Below are 17,191 nucleotides of genomic sequence, written 5' to 3'. Positions count from 1 at the left end.
GTCCTCCTGGTTTTGCCCCTTGCATGCCTTGAGTCTGAACCCGCCTGCCTGACCATATTGCCTGCCCTGACCTCGAGCCTGGCTGCCAGTCTGTACCTCCTGGACTCTGACCTTGTTTATGATCTTTTTGCCTGTCCATGACCATTCTCTTGCCTGCCCTTTGGATTATAATAAATAAATATCAGAGAGACTCAAACCATCTGCCTCCCGTGTCTGCATCTATGCCCTTATACTAATGTTTTAGCTTACTTTAATTTCCCCTTTCATGTCAAGTGAGAAAATTAATCATTTTACAGCCTGTTATCTCTGTAGAACATATAGGCTAATTGACAGACAAAGTGATCAGATACTGTAATTTTATATTAGGCCTAGACTACTTTTTTATTTGTATTTATCATTTTCACATAGGCCTTCATACGACACATCTACAGACCTAATGAGAGGCTCAGTGTGTCAATATTGTGCCTTTGGTTATGACCGCCTTATCATGTTGATATTACATTGTAATAATAACAACTTATCCTACAGATCCCTCTTAGTTATTTGCTCCTTTATTTCTGTTTTATTTAGTCATAACAGTTAGGCATATGTCCTTTGGGGAACGTATTTGTCGGCTACACTATTGATTTTATTTCTCCCTCTTTTTTTTACTGTGGTCTGGATGGAGGCTTTGTTGTGACTTACTTAATGCGGGGCGGAGAGGAAAGACGATGTGCGCTGCGAACTGATCCCGTTTTTTTGGAACAGAATTGTGACTGAACGTTATAGCAGATCTGAAAGGATGTGTCGAGTTTTTGGGGAACTCGGCTGGGGTGTTCGGAGTTTGCTATTTTATATACACGGTTTCTTTTTATTTTATGTGACTGCAGCTGTAATTTTTATCCAGAGATGACTTGCACTAGAGTTTGATTATTATTCGATGACTTTGACTAGTACCTTAAATCTACTGACAAGGAACGGCCATGGGCTAGTTCATGCAATAAAACTGATAAAGATCATGTGCTATCAAAAAGGAAAAAGCAGACATTGCGCTATTACAAGAGAGATACCTCTGTGATGCTGTACATGCTAACCTCCGCAAACCTTGGGTGGGACAGGTGTATTTCTCATATTTCAAATCAAACAGTGTCCATAAGCATGTTCCATTCATAATCTGATCTGGAGGGGAGATTTATTCGGATTACTGTGTGGGCAACCAATTAATATCTTAAATATATGTGCCCCTAACACAGACACTCCTGCTTTCATGTCGAAAATGATAACCCTGTTCAATGAGCATTGTGTTTTCAATCGAGTGCTGCCTGGAGATTTTAATTGTACCCGAGGACAAGACGCTGGAAATTCAACACCTCCATGCTCCGTATTGTCCTACAGCCAGCCAACCAATATGATAAACAGCTGTTGCATTTTAACTGGAATTTGAATGATTTTAGTAGTTTTTTGTAGCCTATTTTAAAAATGTTGGTCTTGACCCTGGGCAAGTCAATGCCACATTTTTATTTTTGCCTAAATCAGCATAGAAGAAAAGTTATCTTGCAAATTCAGCAGGCTATGCTGTGAAATAGGCTATTAGAAGTGCTGTTTTTCTTGTATTACTTATCGTTAAGGCACTTTTTTCCCAAACTATTGCTAAAATGATTATTATAAAGTCTTACAAAAGGTTTTACTGTGCGTGAACTTTCAAATGCATCCTGTCTTTATCAGTCATCTTCCTCAAATCAAGGGGATGAGGATGCAACTTTTGCTAGAGGATCTGATTTCATTGGTCCTCAACTCGCAGCTCAGTCATTTCATTCAGGGTGAGTGGAGTTAACCTGTTCAGGGGCAGGCTAGTTCTGAAGGATTCATTGCCATAGAAATTTGCCGTGCTAAATGGTGAGCAACTTTCATATGACCAGTTACCTCGCTAACTCCTCAAACCTGATATGTAGAATAGGGCTCTGCATTAGCCTACATGTACATTGCAGTTTCTGTCTATACAAACCTAAACATCCATGATATTAAAAAGGCTATCTCTGCTTGAGTTCTCCAGTGTATTTCAGTGTAAACGTCCAGTGTTGCAGACATCAGAGATGAAAAGCCCTGTGCTTTCCTGTGTGTGTACCTGCCTCTAGGCCTCTTCCCAGCCCACTCTAGAAAGGCCCAAGGGTATTCATTAAAATATGACAGGCCCGTTGTGTTGTTGGGAAAGGTCAGCATGTGATCTTACTCAGAATCTAAATGAGCCTAGCTATCTTTACCTCATTTATTCCCATAAAAAAAACAAAATGAGAGAGAGGATCTGAACTTGCTGTTTAAAGGAGACTTGTTTGAGTGTCTCTCTCTCTCTCTCTCTCTGTCTGCCCATCTGTCTCTCTCTCTCACTCCCTGTCTGTCTGTGTCTGCCCATTTGCCTCTCTCTCTGTCTGTCCACCCATCTGTCTCTCTCTCCCTCTGCTGAAAGTGTTTGCTCTGTCTGGCCTAGTTTTCAGATTGCGTTAATGCCGCTGAAAGACAGAAGCACTCGTCTCTGCTGACAGAGACCTGGACAGGGAGAAGTGCTGTGTGACAGTGTTGGACCCCAGTGGATAGGCATCAAGCCTCCCTGGGATGGAATGGATGGTATTCCTTCTATTTCGCCACATTGCAGATGCCACGTTCTTACCAATTGAAACACTGCAGTACAGTACACACTTCTGGGAAAGCCATACAGACTGGGATTTGATGAGTAAAATTAGTATGGAAACACTTGCGTGCATGCTTGCAAAAAGCTTTGGAGAAAATGGAGGGCAAAATGTAAAAAAATTAAGTACCCAGAATACACAATCATAAAAGAAAAGTTTCACCCCTCAGTTCACTCCCATGGCATCTGAAGATGCTGACTTCAGCAGCGATAAGTGGAGAGGAGGCAGAGAAAAGGCCGAGCTGGTAATTAGACTGCTAGTGGATCTAGTGTTTTATTGGATTTGCCATTCTTTCTGACATTTGCAGTCTGTGCTTTTGGTTACAACTTGTTGACAACTGTCAACTACAGGAGGCTTCAGGAGGTGCGTAGCTTCAGGTGATGCTCGTTAGGCGTGGACTAACAAACACGGTTCATTCCTACACTGCGGCAAGCAGGCATCTATACGTACGTATAATATTTTTCCATATATTTTTGAGGCATCAGAGTGCTAGTCATTATTGTAAACACTTTAGAGAGGATCTAAAAATATCAACAATCCAAAGCCAGGAGAACAACAGTATATGACATGTTCATTTAACAACCCTCACACAAAAATAAAAGAAATGACTGACTTTAAGCAATTTAGGAGAACTGAGTATTTTCCATATCTGTTTTGATATCCACTCCTCTGGCATTTAGCTAGTCGAAATAGCAAACCTGTTTTTATTTTTCAGAAAAACATTAAACATCTTGATGTTGCCAAGTCTATACACTACATCACCAAAGTATGTAGACTCCTACTTATCGAGCATCTCATTCCAAAATCATGGGCATTATTATGGAGTTTGTCCCGCTATAACAGCCTCCACTCTTCTGGGAAGGCTTTCCACTAGATGGAACATTGCTGCAGGGAATTGCTTCCATTCAGCCACAAGAGCATTAGTGAGGTCGGCACTTATGTTGGGCAATTAGGCCTGGCTCGCAGTCAACGTTCCAATTCATTCCAAGGGTGTTCGATGGGGTTAAGGTCAGGGCTCTATGCAGGCCAGTCAAGTTTTATCCTCACTGATCTCAACAAACCATTTCTGTATGGATCTCACTTTGTAGCCGGAGGCATTGTCATGCTGAAGCAGGAAAGGGCCTTCCCCAAACTGTTGCCACAGTTTGTTGGAAGCACAGAATTGTCTAGAATGTCATTGAATGCTGTAGCTTTAAGATATCCCTTCACTGGAACTAAGGGGCCTAGCCCCAACCATGAAAAACAGCCCAAGACCATTGTTTCTCCTCTACCAAACTTTACAGTTGGCACTATGCATTGGGACAAGTAGCATTCTCCTGGCATCCGCCAAACCCAGATTCATCAATTGGACTGCCAGATTCCGAAACGTGATTCATCTCTCCAGAGAACACGTTTCCACTGCTCCAGAGTCCAAAGGCGGTGAGCTTTACACCACTCCAGCCGACGCTTTGCATTGGGCATGATGATCTTAGGCTTGTATGTGGCTGCACAGCCATGGAAACCCATTTCATGAAGATCCTGACGAACAGTTCTTGTGCTGACGTTGATTCCAGGGGCAGTTTGGAACTCTGTAGGGGGTGTTGCGTCCGAGGACAGACAATCAGTCCCGTTCTGATTTACAGTAATCCTTGTCTCCATTGGACGAGGAAGATGTTCAAAAGGCAGCATTTTAGCCTGACAATGGCTCTTAATTCCACTCTGCTCTCACACGAGAGAGAGAGAGAGAGAGTGAAGACATCAAAACTACAAAATAACACATGGAATCATGTTGCAACCAAAAAAGTGTTAAACAAATGACATCTTTGCACACTCTTGGCATTCTCTCAACCAGCTTCATGAGGTAGTCATCTGGAGTGCATTTCAATTAATAGGTGTGCCTTGTTAAAAGTTTGGCTCAAACGTTGTGTTTGAGCCAATCAGTTGTGTTGTGACATGGTAGGGATGGTATACAGAAGGTAGCCCTATTTGGTAATAGCTCAAGTCCATATTATGGGAAGAACAGCTCAAATAAGCAAACAGAAACGACAGTCCATCATTACTTTAAGACATGAATGTCAGTCAATATGGAATATGTCCAAGAACTTTGAAAGTTTATTAAAGTGAAGTCGCAAAAAACTATCATGAAACTGGCTCTCATGAGGACAGCCACAGGAAAGGAAGACCCAGAGTTTCCTCTGCTGCAGAGTATACGTTCTTTAGAGTTGTCAGCCTCAGAAATTGCAGCCCAAATAAATGCTTCAGAGTTCAAGTAACAGACACATCTCAACATGAACTGTTCAGAGGAGACTCCGTGAATCAGGCCTTCATGGCCAAGTTGCTGCAAAGAAACCACTACTGAAGGACACCAATAAGAAGAAGAGACTTGCTTGGGCCAAGAAATACAAGCAATGGACATTAGACTGGTGGAAGTCCAAATGTAAGATATTTGGTTCCAATAGCCGTGTCTTCGAGAGACGCAGAGTAGGTGAACGGATGATCTCCACATGTGTGGTTTCCACTGTAAAGCATGGAGGAGGAAGTGTGATGGTGTGGGGATGCTTTGCTGGTGACACTACCAGTGATTTATTTAGAATTCAAGGCACACTTAACCAGCATGGCTGCCACAGCATTCTGCAACAATACATCCTATCTGGTTTGCGCTTAGTGGGACTATCAAATTGTTTTTCAACAGGATAATGACCCAATGCACCTGCGGGCTGTGTAAGGGCTATTTGACCAAGAGGGAGTGTGATGGAGTACTGCATCAGATGACCTAGCCTCCACAATCACCCGACATCAACCCAATTGAGATGGTTTGGGTTGAGTTGGAACTTAGAGTGGAGGAAAAGTAACTAACAAGTGCTCAGCATGTGGGAACTGTTGGGAAAGCATTCCAGGTGAAGCTGGTTGAGAGAATGCCAAGAGGGTGCAATGCTGTCATCAAGGCAAAGGGTGGCTACTTTGAAGAATCTCAAAAATATGTATATTTTGATTTAACAGTTATTTGGGGACAACCTGATTCCATAGTTGTGATGTCCTCACTATTATTCTACAATGTAGAAAATAAAGAAAATAAAGAAAAAACTATGGAAAGTATCGGTACTAAACTATCGGTAGTATCGGTACATCCGAACATCACACCTGCAGGACAGGTACAGGATGGCAACAACAACTGCCCGAGTTAAACCAGGAATGCACAATCACTCATTCAGTGCTCAGACTGTCAGCAATAGGCTGAGAGAGGCTGTGGGCTTGGACTGAGGGCTTGTAGGCCTGTTGTAAGGCAGGTCCTCACCCAACATCACTGGCAACGCCGTCTCCTATGGGCACAAACCCACTGTTGCTGGACCAGACAGGATGGTCGGATTCGCGTTAATTGACGAAGGAATGAGAGATACACAGAGGCTGGTAGTTTGGAGCGGGATCGATTTGGAGGTGGAGGGTCCATCATGGTCTGGGGCGGTGTGTCACAGCATTATTGGACTGAGCTTGTTGTCTTTGCAGGCAATCTCAACTCTGTGCGTTACAGGGAGGACATCCTCCTCCCTCATGTGGCAACCTTCCTGCTGGCTCATCCTGGCATGACAATGCAACCAGCTATACTGCTCATTCTGTGCATGATTACCTGCAAGACAGGAATGTCATGGCCAGCGAAGCCCGAATCTCAATCCCATTGAGCACATCTGGGACCTGTTGGATCGGATGGTGAGGGCTAGGGCCATTCCCCCCAGAAACTTGCAGGTGCCTTGGTGAAAGAGTGGGGTAACATCTCACAGCAAGAACTGGCAAATCTGGTGCAGTCCATGAGGAGGAGATGCACTGCAGTACTTAACGCAGCTGTTGGCCACACCAGATACTGACTGTTACTTTTGATCCCCCCCTTGTTCAGGGACACATTATTCAATTTATTTTAATCACATAGATGGAACTTGTTCAGTTCATGTCTCAATTGTTGAATCATGTTATGTTCATTCAAATATTTACACATGATAAGATTGCTGAAAATAAAAGCAGTGGACGGTGAGAACATTTTTTTTCTGAATCTACATACATACATACATACATACATACATACATTTGAAGTCGGAAGTTTACATACACTTATGTTGGCGTCATTAAAATTAGTCTTTCAACCACTCCACACATTTCTATACTTTTGGCAAATTGGTTGAAACATCTACTTTGTGCATGACACAGGTAAATATTTCCAACAATTGTTTACAGACAGATTATTCCACTTATAATTCACTATCACAATTCCAGTGGGTCAGAAGTTTACATACACTAAGTTGACTGTGCCTTTAAACAGCTTGGAAAATTCCAGAAAATGATTTCATGGTTTTAGATGCTTCTGACAGAACAATTGACATCATTTGAGTCAATTGGAGGTGTACCTTTGGATGTATTTCAAGGCCTACCTTCAAACTCAGTGCCTCTTTGCTTGACATAATTGGAAAATCAAAAGAAATCAGCCAAGACCTAAGACAAAAATGTGTAGACTTCCACAAGTATGGTTCATCCTTGGGAGCAATTTACAAATGCCTGAAGGTTCCACATTCATCTCTACAAACAATAGCACGCAAGTATAAACACCATGGGACCTCGCAAACGTCATACAGCTCAGGAAGGAGACCCATTCTGTCTCCTAGAAATGAACGTACTTTGGTGCGACAAGTGCAAATCAATCCCAGAACAACAGCAAAGGACCATGTGAAGATGCTGGAGGAAACAGGTACAAAAGTATCTATATTCACAGTAAAATGAGTCCTATATCGACATAACCTGAAAGGCCGCTCAGCAAGGAAGAAGACAGTGCTCCAAAACCACCATAAAAAAGCCAGACTACGGTTTGCAACTGCACATGGTGACGATGATCGTACTTTTTGGAGAAATGTCCTCGGTCTGATGAAACAAAAATTGAACTGTTTGGCCATAATGACCATCGTTATGTTTGGAGGAAAAAGGGGGAGGTTTGCAATCCAAAGAACCCCATCCCAACCGTGAAGCACAGGGGTGGCAGCATCATGTTGTGGGGGTGCTTTGCTGCAGGTAGGGACTGGTGCACTTTACAAAAGAGATGGCATCATGAGGCAGGAAAATTATGTGGACATATTGAAAGAACATCTCAAGACATCAGTCAGGAAGTTAAAGCTTGGTCGCAAATGCGTCTTCCAAATAGACAATGACCCTAAGCATACTTCCAAAGTTGTGGCAAAATGGCTTAAGGACAATTTTATTTATTTATTTATTTTACCTTTATTTAACCAGGTAGGCAAGTTGAGAACAAGTTCTCATTTACAATTGCGACCTGGCCAAGATAAAGCAAAGCAGTTCGACAGATAAAACGACACAGAGTTACACATGGAGTAAAAACAAACATACAGTCAATAATGCAGTATAAACAAGTCTATATACAATGTGAGCAAATGAGGTGAGAAGGGAGGTAAAGGCAAAAAAGGCCATGATGGCAAAGTAAATACAATATAGCAAGTAAAATACTGGAATGGTAGTTTTGCAATGGACGAATGTGCAAAGTAGAAATAAAAAGATAATGGGGTGCAAAGGAGCAAAATAAATAAATAAATTAAAATTAAATACAGTTGGGAAAGAGGTAGTTGTTTGGGCTAAATTATAGGTGGGCTATGTACAGGTGCAGTAATCTGTGAGCTGCTCTGACAGTTGGTGCTTAAAGCTAGTGAGGGAGATAAGTGTTTCCAGTTTCAGAGATTTTTGTAGTTCGTTCCAGTCATTGGCAGCAGAGAACTGGAAGGAGAGGCGGCCAAAGAAAGAATTGGTTTTGGGGGTGACTAGAGAGATATACCTGCTGGAGCGTGTGCTACAGGTGGGAGATGCTATGGTGACCAGCGAGCTGAGATAAGGGGGGACTTTACCTAGCAGGGTCTTGTAGATGACATGGAGCCAGTGGGTTTGGCGACGAGTATGAAGCGAGGGCCAGCCAACGAGAGCGTACAGGTCGCAATGGTGGGTAGTATATGGGGCTTTGGTGATAAAACGGATTGCACTGTGATAGACTGCATCCAATTTGTTGAGTAGGGTATTGGAGGCTATTTTGTAAATGACATCGCCAAAGTCGAGGATTGGTAGGATGGTCAGTTTTACAAGGGTATGTTTGGCAGCATGAGTGAAGGATGCTTTGTTGCGAAATAGGAAGCTAATTCTAGATTTAACTTTGGATTGGAGATGTTTGATATGGGTCTGGAAGGAGAGTTTACAGTCTAACCAGACACCTAAGTATTTGTAGTTGTCCACGTATTCGAAGTCAGAGCCGTCCAGAGTAGTGATGTTGGACAGGCGGGTAGGTGCAGGTAGCGATCGGTTGAAGAGCATGCATTTAGTTTTACTTGTATTTAAGAGCAATTGGAGGCCACGGAAGGAGAGTTGTATGGCATTGAAGCTTGCCTGGAGGGTTGTTAACACAGTGTCCAAAGAAGGGCCGGAAGTATACAGAATGGTGTCGTCTGCGTAGAGGTGGATCAGGGACTCACCAGCAGCAAGAGCGACCTCATTGATGTATACAGAGAAGAGAGTCGGTCCAAGAATTGAACCCTGTGGCACCCCCATAGAGACTGCCAGAGGTCCGGACAGCAGACCCTCCGATTTGACACACTGAACTCTATCAGAGAAGTAGTTGGTGAACCAGGCGAGGCAATCATTTGAGAAACCAAGGCTGTCGAGTCTGCCGATGAGGATATGGTGATTGACAGAGTCGAAAGCCTTGGCCAGATCAATGAATACGGCTGCACAGTAATGTTTCTTATCGATGGCGGTTAAGATATCGTTTAGGACCTTGAGCGTGGCTGAGGTGCACCCATGACCAGCTCTGAAACCAGATTGCATAGCAGAGAAGGTATGGTGAGATTCGAAATGGTCGGTAATCTGTTTGTTGACTTGGCTTTCGAAGACCTTAGAAAGGCACGGTAGGATAGATATAGGTCTGTAGCAGTTTGGGTCAAGAGTGTCCCCCCCTTTGAAGAGGGGGATGACCGCAGCTGCTTTCCAATCTTTGGGAATCTCAGACGACACGAAAGAGAGGTTGAACAGGCTAGTAATAGGGGTGGCAACAATTTCGGCAGATAATTTTAGAAAGAAAGGGTCCAGATTGTCTAGCCCGGCTGATTTGTAGGGGTCCAGATTTTGCAGCTCTTTCAGAACATCAGCTGAATGGATTTGGGAGAAGGAGAAATGGGGAAGGCTTGGGCGAGTTGCTGTTGGGGGTGCAGTGCTGTTGTCCGGGGTAGGAGTAGCCAGGTGGAAAGCATGGCCAGCCGTAGAAAAATGCTTATTGAAATTCTCAATTATGGTGGATTTATCAGTGGTGACAGTGTTTCCTATCTTCAGTGCAGTGGGCAGCTGGGAGGAGGTGTTCTTATTCTCCATGGACTTTACAGTGTCCCAGAACTTTTTTGAGTTAGTGTTGCAGGAAGCAAATTTCTGCTTGAAAAAGCTAGCCTTGGCTTTTCTAACTGCCTGTGTATAATGATTTCTAGCTTCCCTGAACAGCTGCATATCACGGGGGCTGTTCGATGCTAATGCAGAACGCCATAGGATGTTTTTGTGTTGGTTAAGGGCAGTCAGGTCTGGGGAGAACCAAGGGCTATATCTGTTCCTGGTTCTAAATTTCTTGAATGGGGCATGTTTATTTAAGATGGTTAGGAAGGCATTTTTTAAAAATATCCAGGCATCCTCTACTGACGGGATGAGATCAATATCCTTCCAGGATACCCCGGCCAGGTCGATTAGAAAGGCCTGCTCGCAGAAGTGTTTCAGGGAGCGTTTTACAGTGATGAGTGGAGGTCGTTTGACCGCTGACCCATTACGGATGCAGGCAATGAGGCAGTGATCGCTGAGATCTTGGTTGAAGACAGCAGAGGTGTATTTAGAGGGGAAGTTGGTTAGGATGATATCTATGAGGGTGCCCGTGTTTAAGGTTTTGGGGAGGTACCTGGTAGGTTCATTGATTATTTGTGTGAGATTGAGGGCATCAAGTTTAGATTGTAGGATGGCTGGGGTGTTAAGCATGTTCCAGTTTAGGTCGCCTAGCAGCACGAACTCTGAAGATAGATGGGGGGCATATGGTGTCCAGAGCACAGCTGGGGGCAGAGGGTGGTCTATAGCAGGTGGCAACGGTGAGAGACTTGTTTTTAGAGAGGTGGATTTTTAAAAGTAGAAGTTCAAATTGTTTGGGTACAGACCTGGATAGTAGGACAGAACTCTGCAGGCTATCTTTGCAGTAAATTGCAACACCGCCCCCTTTGGCAGTTCTATCTTGTCTGAAAATGTTGTAGTTTGGAATTAAAACTTCAGAATTTTTGGTGGTCTTCCTAAGCCAGGATTCAGACACAGCTAGAACATCCGGGTTGGCAGAGTGTGCTAAAGCAGTGAATAGAACAAACTTAGGGAGGAGGCTTCTAATGTTAACATGCATGAAACCAAGGCTATTACGGTTACAGAAGTCGTCAAAAGAGAGCGCCTGGGGAATAGGAGTGGAGCTAGGCACTGCAGGGCCTGGATTCACCTCTACATCGCCAGAGGAACATAGGAGGAGTAGAATAAGGGTACGGCTAAAAGCTATGAGAATTGGTCGTCTAGAACGTCTGGAACATAGAGTAAAAGGAGGTTTCTGGGGGCGATAAAATAGCATCAAGGTATAATGTACAGACAAATGTATGGTAGGATGTGAATACAGTGGAGGTAAACCTAGGTATTGAGTGATGAAGAGAGAGATATTGTCTCTAGAAACATCGTTGAAACCAGGAGATGTCATTGCATGTGTGGGTGGTGGAACTAATAGGTTGGATAAGGTATAGTGAGCAGGACTAGAGGCTCTACAGTGAAATAAGCCAATAAACACTAACCAGAACAGAAATGGACAAGACATATTGACATTAAGGATAGGCATGCTTAGTCGAGTGATCAAAAGGGTCCGGTGAGTGGAGAGGTTGGTTGGTGATTTAGACAGCTAGCCAGGGCATCGGTAGCAAGCTAGCATAGGATGGAGGTCTGTTAGCCACCCCTTACGTTCCGTCAGTAGATTAGTGGGGTTCCGTGTGGTAGAGGGGATGAATCCAAATCACACAACAACAACAAAAATAAAAACAATAGATATAGTTATAGAGGCCCAAGAAGAAAAGATAATAATAATAATTTAAAATAAAAAAAATATAAATAAAAAAATAATAATAAAAAATTGTCCGATTGTCTATTCAGATAGCAGCCGGTAAGACAGCTAACGGTTAGCAGGCCGCAGATGGGCGTTCAGGTAACGTCGCGACGGAGGAGCCGGCCGAATAACTCCTTCGGGTAGATAACGTCGGCAGTCCAGTTGTGAAGGCCCGGTGGGGCTCCGCGAAGGCAGTAAAACGGGTCCGGATAGGTGACTGCAGCCCAGGTGTGATTGATGGAACTCAGGAGTGATTGACGGAGCTTGCTAGCTCCGGAATAATTGATGTTTGCTCCGGAATCGACGAAGGCCGATGGTCACACGGATAGCAGCTAGCTAGCTGTGAGATCCGGGTATGAATGTCCAGGGACATGGAGAGAAAAATTGGTCCGGTATGTTCCGTTCCGAGCCGCGCTGCGCCGTACAGAACTGGCGATAGATTTTCGAGCTAAAGGATAGCTGATGACCACAAACCGTGGTTAGCTGAATATTAACGATTTGCCAGTAAAGGAGCTAACTAGCTTCTGAACTAGCTTCTGGATTAGCTTCTGGCTAGTTTCAGGCTAGCTTCTTGGAGTTTCTGGCTAGCTTCTTGGAGGATTACAGATCTGAGGTAAATAATACTTTTTTATAAATATACATTGGTGAGGCGGGTTGCAGGAGAGTGTTTTGAAGATGAGTTGATGGAAAATAAAAATAAAATGTATGTGAAAAAGTTGTAAATATATATATATACAGGACACGACAAGACGAGGACAAAAGACGTCTGAACTGCTATGCCACCTTGGAGATGGACAACAAAGTCAAGGTAATAGGATTGGCCATCACAAAGCCCTGACCTCAGTCCTATAGAAAATGTGTGTGCAGAACTGAAAAAGTGTGTGTGAGCAAGGAGGCCTGCAAACCTGACTCAGTTACACCAGCTCTGTCAGGAGGAATAGGGGGAAGCTGTGGAAGGCTACCCGAAACGTTTGACCCAAGTTAGACAATTTACAATTACACCTGCTCTGTCAGGATGAATGGGCCAAAATTCACCAAACGTATTGTGGGAAGCTTGTGGATGTCTACCCGAAACGTTTGGCCCAAGTTAAACAATCTAAAGGCAATGCTACCAAATACTTATTGAGTGTTTGTAATCTTCTGACCCACTGGGAATGTGATGAAAGAAATAAAAGCTGAAATAAATCATTTCTCTCAACTATTATTCTGACATATCACGTTCTTAAAATAAAGTGGTGATCCTAACTGACCTTAGACAGGGAAATTTTACTAGGATTCAATGTCAGGAACTCTGAAAAACAGAGTTTAAATGTATTTAGCTAAGGTGTATGTCAACTTCCAACGTCAACTGTGTATGTAATATATTTTTTATATTTATTGTGGGAAAGAAGGGGGTCGAGTGATAAATGGAGAGCAGAACTAATAAACGGGTGCTGCCCGATCAATAAAATGGCCACACCGATCAGAACTACAGATCACAAAATGGCCGACTATAATTCCCAGAAGCAAGGGGAACCCTCAGAAGGTGGGGCCAACCCACAGATAAAGGGTCAAGACAAACCAGGAAGAGAGAGAGAGGGCTGGAAGGATCTGTGAACCATAGAGAAAGAGACGATATATATTGGCTGGATTTACCGTGTATGAGCAAGACTGTTTTGGACTTACCTGTTGGCGTTTGCACCTGGACCTACCGAAAACCCGATTCGTGTACCGAACCCTGCTATCCTTGACCTTGCCTGCAGCCTGGTTGGACCGGACAGAGAAAAACACAGGTACTGTCCTGTTTGAAATAACTCTCTTTCTGGGGTGGTTTTGGTGACAGTTTCCCACTAATTTGTGACAAACGCTCCTAATCTTTAAGAGGTTGGCCACACGTGGTGGAGAATGCGGACAATGGACTAACCATACCGCTGGTTAGGTAGAAAAAAAAATGTTCAGTTAGCACTCCAAAGGGGAGTCAGGTTTTTTTTGTGGCTTTGTTTGGCTAGGACATTTTCTCAGGAAAGGCCCTGTTACAATCCAACAAGAGGGAACTAGAGCTCAACAAATAGCTCATCTGGATGCAATGTGAATGTATCAGGACACTTTACAGGTCCAGCACCGCACCAACCAGCTGCTCAGAGAAGATCAAGAGTACCTCGTTGGCCAGAACGAGGTACTTTCTGCCGACCATCTCATGGGCCTGATTGAACGGTATTGTACGGAAGGAACAGCTGAGCAGGCACAGCAGGAAAGATTCCAATTCCCCAGGCCTGGGCGAACTAGCAGACAGGGTAAGACTGCCCCAACATGTGAAGGGGGAAGCGAGCAGTGTGGAGCCGTGAGGAAAGAATCAGAATCGGGCCAGACCACTAAGGAAAAAGCCAGAAACCGGGACCGGGGGTCGAGGGGGTCTTCCACCCCCGAAACCTTATTATCTGTTACAATTGTAATTGACCGGGACATATTGCGGCCTACTGCCCTATTAAAGAAGAGCCATTGCAATGTAACCTCAGTGATAAAGATGATATATGGTATGCATGTTCTGTTTTAACCACTGTACTTGAAAGATCAAGAAACAGACATGTGCAGGGTGAAGGTTGAAGCACTGCTGGATTCTGGCAGTATGCTAACCCTGGTTGTTGCAAACCTAGTGCCGACTCATAAACTGGATACAAGTCAGGATATCAGTGTTACATGCATTCATGGAGATACCCGTCTGTACCCCGCAGCCTGAGTGAGCATACAAACCGAGGACGGTCTGCTGGATTATGAGGTCTGTGCGGTCCCAAAGATGCCATATGATGTAATATTGGGTAGATACTTTCCTAACTTTGCGAAGTTAGGCCAAAAGAACGGCATATTTGAGGAGCCAACAACCCTGACCAAGCAGGAAGAAGCATGGGGCCTTAAGCCATGAAAAGAGGTCTCCCAGGGGCCAACCTCACAGGTGCTAGTAGGGGATGATGAGGATGAGGAGGCAGACCTCGTTGATAACGAACAGCCCGGTACTAGTGGGGCTGGGGTCGATCTGAATCCAGAGGACGACTATCCACAACCAGCAGACCTGGCAGGGTCCTTGACTAATTTCGGGATGGCCCAAAACCAGGATCCAACCCTGCAGCAAGCCAGAGCAGATGTGCAGGTCGTAGATGGTACTCCCATAAATGATGGGATGATGCCGAATAGTTTTCCCCACTTCATCATGAAAAAGGGTTTGATGTACAGAGTCTCAAAAATAGGGGTTGATGTGGTGGAACAGTTGTTGGTCCCCACACCCGGTACTGGAGGACAGTACTGGATCTAGCTCATGGGCACATTCTGGGTGGACACCTTGGTATCGATTAAACCCGAGACCGGATTGTAAGGAGGTCTTGCTTGCCAGATATTCTGGCTGAAGTGTCTCGGCATTGTGGAAAGTGCCCGGAGTGCTAGTTAACAGCTCCCCGACCAGCTGTTAGATCCCCGTTAGTGCCACTCCCCATAATTGAAACGCCATTTGAGAGGATAGCGATGGATATATAGTGGGCCCACTACCCACATCTGCCAGAGGGCACCAATACATTCTAGTCATTTTAGATTATGCCACTCGCTACCCAGAAGCCATTCCCCTTCGGACGGTGGCTTCCAAAAATATTGCCAAATAATTAGTGCTCTTGTTCACCCGGGTAGGGGTTCCAAAGGAGTTACTTACTGACTAGGGGACCCCTTTATGTCCCGACTTATGGCGGACCTTTGTAAATTGTGGCAGGTGAAACAGTTGAGGACATCAGTTTACCATCAGACGGGCGGGCTGGTTGAGAGGTTCAACCGTTACCTTGAAGTCAATGCTCAGGAAGGTAATCGATGGGATGGGAACAACTGGGATTGCATATTGCTGTATCTGATATTTGCCATTGGAGAGGTTCCTCAAGCCTCGCTGGGGTTTTTCCCCCTTTGAGATGGTATATGGAAGGCACCCCCGGGGAATCGTAGACATCGCACGGGAAACCTGGGAGCACCAATCCACCCCGTATACTAGTGTCATAGAGCACGTCACGGCAATGCAAGACAGGATAGCCACAGTCATGCCCAGCGGCAGGCTACCCTGAGGGAATTTCAGCCGGGAGATAAAGGTGCTAGTGCTGATCCCCCACTGTAGAGTGCAAACTACTAGCCACATGAAAAGGACCATATGAAGTACTGGAGAGAATATCAGATCCGACAGCCAGGTCGACGGCCCCAGGAACAGATCGATCACATAAACCTGATAAAAGCATGGAGAGATAGAGAAACACTAATGGTCACGTACCCCACACACACACTCAGGAGACAGCCAAAGTAAATATTTCACCTACTCTGTCCCCAGCACAGGTACAGGAAGTAAAGACCCAGATCCAGAAAAACGGAGATGTGTTTTCAGAGGTATCCGACCGAACTGAGGTTACATCTCATGATATCGTTTCCCTACCAGGGAGAAAAGTGAGCATGAGGCCATACCGGGTACCCGAGGCTCGACAGGCCGCAGATGACGGAGAGACTGAGAAAAGGTTGACAGCTGGGGTGATCGAAAAGTCACAGAGTGAGTGGTCTAGCCCAATTGTGATGGTCTTCAAGCCCGATGGGTCTTTGCTGTTCTGTAATGACTTTCGAAAGGTAAATTAAATCTCCAAGTTTGATACCCCATGCCCCGAGTAGACAAACTACTGGAGACAATTGGTAAAGCTCGGTCTGTAGATTACAACCCTGGACCTGACCAAAGGGTACTGGCAACTTCCTCTGACCCCCAGGGCCAAAGAAAAGACAGCCTTTGCAACCCCTGACGGTTTGTTTCAATACACCGTCATGCCATTCGGCTTACACGAGGCCCCAGCCACCTTTCAGCGGCTAATGGACAAGGTCCTAAAGCCGCACCAAGCGTACCCCGCAGCTTATTTAGATGACGTGGGGATCTACAGCCCAGATTGGGAATCCCACTTACCCCGGGAACAGGCAGTGTTAGACGCACTTAGAAAGGCAGGGCTCACGGCGAACCCTGCCAAGTGTTACGTGGGATTAGAGGAAACAGAGTATCTGGGATACATCGTGGGAAGAGGGTTAATCAAACCCCAACGTAAGAAGGTGGAGGCAATTAGAGAATGGCCGAAATCAGTAAATAAGAAGCAGGTTTGAGCGTTCCTAGATCTGACCGGTTACTACCAGAAGTTCATCCCAAGTTATGCCACAGTGGCCGCCCCACTCACCGACATGACTAGAGCCAGAGGGCCAAACATGGTGAAATGGGATGAAAGGGCCACCAAAGCATTTAGGACATTACAGGAGGCTCTCTGCTGTAATCCAGTGCTGGTGGTACCAGACTTTGAGAGAGAGTTTGTGGTTTCGACGGATGCCTCAGAGGTCGGCTTGGGAG

The sequence above is a fragment of the Oncorhynchus kisutch genome, linkage group LG14 (genome assembly GCF_002021735.2).
Source record: "Oncorhynchus kisutch isolate 150728-3 linkage group LG14, Okis_V2, whole genome shotgun sequence".
NCBI lineage: Eukaryota > Metazoa > Chordata > Actinopteri > Salmoniformes > Salmonidae > Oncorhynchus > Oncorhynchus kisutch.
Note: the sequence above shows the minus strand (reverse complement) of the source record.